Raw genomic sequence first — 5,884 nt, forward strand, 5'->3', positions numbered from 1 at the left:
TTTTAGTGGGGAGATCACCCAATTTTTTAATGGCAATTTTTTAATGGGGGTGAGATAACCAAAAAGTACCTTTTTTTTTTTTTCAGATTGGCTCGCTAGTCTATTTTGTTTTAACAGACATGTCTATGATCAAAATCATTTCAGCTGTGACTAACTCGTCTTTAATTTCCAAACTTAGTTTACTCTAGACTAAATGTGTCCGTTTTTTTTTAAGATGATGTTTTTTAAAAGGAGATTTGGCTATTTCTTACTGGTTAAACGATTTTGTAGAGGCTCTAAGATAACGCGGGGTAGAAAGAAATAGATTGATAGGAAATGTGTAATGTTTAAAGAAGTATCGTATAAAATAAGTAAGCTCGAAGAAAGACAAACAAAACGATAAATTTCTGCCAAGTTCACTAAATGGAAATCATTGCAACAAATTTCGTTTCGCATGAGCATCATATCTGAATGCTTAATAATAGTGAGTGACAATAACATCATAGAGTGAAAGAACATGGACATATTAAATTTGTAGATACTACTGTACCATTTACCACTTTTCTGTTTTTACACTTCACCTATTTTCACTTCTAACACCTTCAACTTAACATGTAAAGCCTAAATGCAAAAATCGAAATTGTGCGATGAAGTGCGGAATTGTTTTAGAACGGTGATTGTTGGTATTCCATCGTTTATTATTTAAATCTGTATTGTTATCTCTCCGAGAAAAGTTCGATCCATATTTTGAGTATCTCAGAGTTAGCGAACCGAACGCAAAATATTCTTGAATTCTTTCGATATTTGTTCTCAAACATTCTGGCAACAAATATGTCCTTTATTTTTAAGAGAAATTGATGAAGATCAAAGGATTTTACAGCTGCTTTAAGACCAATAGTGTCAAGCCCACAATAATGCATACTCCTCTGTTGCATTATATTAAAAGACAATTATTACCATTTAAAATTTTAAAAAAAATCTATATAATATATATTAGCTAGCATGTTCTCAAAGCCGGAACCCAACAAGATTTTAGGGAATCTTATATCACAATATAAATGAAGCTTATAAATCGCAGTACTAAAAGATGTAACCTATTTCCCCTTCATTTTGTCTACACACGTCGAACCAAACGTAGTTTTTTTTCTCTCAAATATATGCACAATTTTATCAGAATGAATTCTTTTGATATGATCAATATTGCAAGGAATCTCTCCAACAAGTAATTAGTCTTCTTAAGAATTGCATGCATTTCTTTGGTTAATTTCTTTTGATGTTCTCACTCTAAGGGATCTTACTTAATAGGACTACATATATTCCATGTGGATGGGTTTTCCCACATCTCTGCTATCACTTCATGTTATTTCCTTCGTTACTGTAGGATGTATGTGTTTGTATGCAGGCGTATATACGAAAACAACGTTTGTGCGGGAACAAAATTTGCTTAACGAATGCAAACTCAGTTTTTCAGGATGTTCAAAGTGTTTTCATTGCCCCTCCTCCACAATAAAGAAAATTTCAACAGTGCCCTACAACTTCTGCACCCCATGTTCCCGAGCCTATGTTAAACAAAGCAAAAGTCAAATACTAGAGAAGCCTTCTGAAGAGTCTGCAAATTCATGAGTGACCAATTACGAAGATACATATAGAAAAGAATGTAATGATTAATAGCAATTCGAAAAAGGACAAAAAAGAAAGTGTGCAAAAACTGGAGTAAGTTAACGAGTTGTGAGTAGAAAAGCAAAAATCTGTTCGGCACATTGTCTATTGAAGTGAATCTGGAATTACAGTTATCGGCGGATGTAGGGAGGCAATATTCAACTTTAGGAAGAACTTCAGTTCTCCAAATGAAGACGCAAACCGTTTAACGTCCTTCTACTCTTCAGACGTGTTGAGCACAAAGCTACAAAAGGTGCTTCCTTTTTTAGTGATTATTTTCAAGCAAACCATGTGTGACAAAGAGTGGCTTTAGGTAATTCTGAATTCTATCTCTTGCCTAGCTGATTTGTACTTTGATAAGTCACCAGTTTTAACATATTTGGAAGATGAGTAGCAGTTATACATGTCCAAAAGTTGGTGCTCACCAGTTCCAATCATAAAGGTTGTAGATTATTTTCAAACGTCGGTTTGATCACCAATGTTAGCGTTAACAGGAAAGTTTTTGGATCTTTTTTAAAACGGGGGCCACATTTTTCATTAACGAAACACTTTGAAACTTGGAACACTGGTAGAATGTGTCATATAAAACATCTTTTTCTCTTAGTCTTCTTAAAAAAAAAAAAGAAATCCATAAGTTATTACATGTTAAAGTTGTCGTATTTCTGTAATTTCAACCAATCACTGACGTCCATTCAGCCGATATACATTAAGTGCCGACTACATAAACAAACGATTCTGAAACAATTAACCCTAACCCTAACCTTAGGGTTAGGGTTAAAGCAAATTTAAAATGAAAAAAGCAAATAAAACGAAGGTATGGAGATTAAATACGCTTTACATCGCTTAATCAGCCAAAGGAGTAAATAAAAACAAGTGAATACTTGTCAGTGATTGGTTAAAATTATCGAAATAGGACAATTTTTTACATGAAATAAATTCGAATACAAAAATATTTTTCTGTTCTATAACACAAAATAGATAAGTATACGAAGTTTGAAAGTCTTTCCGTACCAAAAACACTACGTAAAACATTAATGAAAAATGTGGCCCCCGTTTTAAAATAGATCCAAGTTTTTAAAGGAATAAGACAAATCTTTTACTTGAACATAAACATTTTAGCAAACGCTAAAAAGCTGGGTCACCGCAGACAGAGAAATCATCGGGGAAATGATATGCAAAAAATGGATCACAAGATGTTGCTTTTTGAGCATGTGTGGCATAACATTAGTTGTGCATATGTGAGAACATCGTGGACATAAGAGCATTACGTGTGTGTATGCTAGCGTGAGGTAAACTGTTATATTTATAGCAGTTCTTGTAAACTTAAGTGGCTGGGGTGAGTATGACAACGAAAACAGTGGCTGCTGCACAACCGTAGCCGGACAACAAAGTATTGTGTCAGACGATCTCTTCCCTTTCTTGAATATTAGACACTGAGAAATGATTCTCTCTCTCTCTCCACCCCTTCTTTCTTATGATAATGATTACCAAAATGAGTTCTAAAAGAAAATGGTCAAATGGACATAGCTGACCGTTTGAATGACACTAACGAATGAAATTTCCGTTACTTATGTCACGAGGTTGCTTTGGCACCATTGTCGCGGTGGCTATTTGTTAGTTTATGGACGGTGTTGACCATCGTCGTGTGGTCTAGTTGGCTGTGCGTACCCTAAATAAAGTAACACACGAACTATTAACATATTTATTGCTGGTCATGATTTACTATATTGGCTGTTTATGAATGAAAGATGTTAATAAAAAAATCGCCGACGGGAAGCCGAGAACTGCGCTGTCTGGTAGAATGCTAACTGTGGTACATCGTGTGTGAGTGTCCGAAGCAATGTCTGGCTGAGTTAGGCGTCAAACGTGTTTTATAGGGTGGAAGGGAGTGAATTTTAGATTATCCGAGGAGCCATAGCTTTGTGCTGATTGGTCGATTTATAGATCAATCACTTGAAACTGTGGTGGCTTACACGTGATCCATAACTGAATATCTTGAGGTTGGGGTTCGAATCTCTACACTAGGTTAGCAAACAAACAAGAAATAAAACATACTCTTGGGAGTTTTCCATGAATTTTCAGACATGTCAAGATTTCAGTAAACCTCGAACTCAGATTTCGAATCTTTCCAAAACTGACGTTACAGACCTGGTGTCAGTTATATATTGTCTCCAGTGGATGTTATACAATGTTGGAGATTGTGGATGAGGTACTACGAACTGTCCAGGAAGCCTTAATGTTCTTCAATATACTGGTTTTGCAGCTGCACAACTTAGGACAATCTTTAATGTCTCACGTATAGTCTGGTAAGATCACAGGAACCAAATTACACCAGTGATTGGAGTTGAGATGTGTGCAAAGGGAAGCATTCAGTTGGCGATGCAATCTCACGACCATGCCATCGTACTGAGTGTGATAAGTTGTGACAGGTCGAACGCGTTGGTGTCCAAGTAAACTGATCAAAGAAACAAAAAGTAATCGGCTCGAACCGTAGCCCGCCGACCCTATGTGATGAAAGGGTAAAGGGTAAAAACTCACTTCCTTCGGTCATAAGTTCTAAAACCAAATGGACACAGCTGACTGTTTGAATGACACTAACGAATGAAATTTCCGTTACTCATGTCACGAGGTTGCTTTGGCTTTCAAACTTAAATATTCCAGGTTCGAATTCGAGGAAGGTTATTGGTACGACTGCCGTGATCTTTTCTTTGAACAGAGAGAAAGTCTAGATGTTTTTCCATCGAATTGAACTTCATGCCTCTCGCACCTACAGATTCCCTTCCAGAGCCTATTGGTGAAAAAGCTTTCTCAGTTACCATATTGGTTAGAGTTTTCGTCAGATGAAAATTCTCCTTGGAAGTTGCTTAAATGAATGTATGTTGCACTGATCCAAAATAAGGCTTGTTGACTGAAATTCATGCTTCGGGTTAATTTAGAGCTTAACCAACAGATAATGGAAAAGATTTGGAGTGTAGCTGTCCCCTGAAGTTCCTTACCTTATGGGACAGGGAAAAGGTGCAGAAATGATGAGGGAGCAAGACTGTGAAAAAATACCCCCCCCCCAAAAAAAAACTGAAGGGCTTCGAGGGACAATTAGTCCAAGACTCTGCCGACATATTGGTCTCAGTTTAGTAATTTTAAGGGGTTCCATTTTTACTAAACGTGGAGGATCGTTATGGTTCGAACAGAAATTGAATCAAGATTCTAACTACAAACTCTTGGTCCACTTGCAATAAATCTCGACATTTTCGTTAATTAAGGTTTTTTTAATGTTTCTTTTGTTCTTAGCCTAGAAGCAAGAAAATAGTTTTACTTTGTGTTTTCATATATTTTTTCACTAATTAGTAATGTCAGCTCGACCTTCTGTGACTTTACTATCATCGCTTTTGTCAACATTGTAATATATAAATTTTATAGTTTGTCAGCTCCAGATATATATACTTGACATGTGACAGCCTAGTGTGTTGTTTTAACATTATTCTTATAACACACATGTTAGCCTCTGGCTCCGGTTGAAGCCATCTGTAACATCATTGCCACTACAACACATTATCATCAACGACAGTGAGAGACCATCTAATTGCGACTGCTTACAAGTAGCATGTCTCAATATGTCATATCCACATGCTGTGAAACACTTGTTGAAATTGATATCCAGCTTGCCACCTATTATTAGCACAAACGCATGCTTTTACTCTTCATAATACAATTATATATTTTAAAGCACATATACATATACAACCAAATATCGAAGCATACATTCTCTCATACATTGCTAAACTGAAATTTTCGTTACCGAAATATTTCTCTAAATATACTTGTAGAAGTTCAGAAAATATCTTATATAGCGTTTGAAAATAAATATTTTTCATATTGCGGAGTTGACACGCAAACTTTATTTTTGCCAGTCTTTTCTCAACAACGATAAACAACTGGTGGCCTCAACTGAAAGACCGAAACTTTCCTATTCAAAGAAAGAATGGCTCTTCAAAACCCAGAGGTTAAATAGAAATGACAAAAGACTTGAATAAAGTTGAAAAACTATTTAATGCAGGAAATGTAAACACTTCAATTTAGCAGATAAAAAACAGCTAATAAAAGTCGTTCATTCAAATAAACAGGTATAGACAGTGTTCAAAGGTTGATTGCTAAAATCTCATATTTTACAACATATTAAAATCAATGTAAAAAGGTTTTCTTTTTCATTGTGTCAGTGAAGAATAAAAATAAACAAGAAAACAGATGA

This window comes from Octopus bimaculoides, chromosome 5 (genome assembly GCF_001194135.2).
Source record: "Octopus bimaculoides isolate UCB-OBI-ISO-001 chromosome 5, ASM119413v2, whole genome shotgun sequence".
NCBI lineage: Eukaryota > Metazoa > Mollusca > Cephalopoda > Octopoda > Octopodidae > Octopus > Octopus bimaculoides.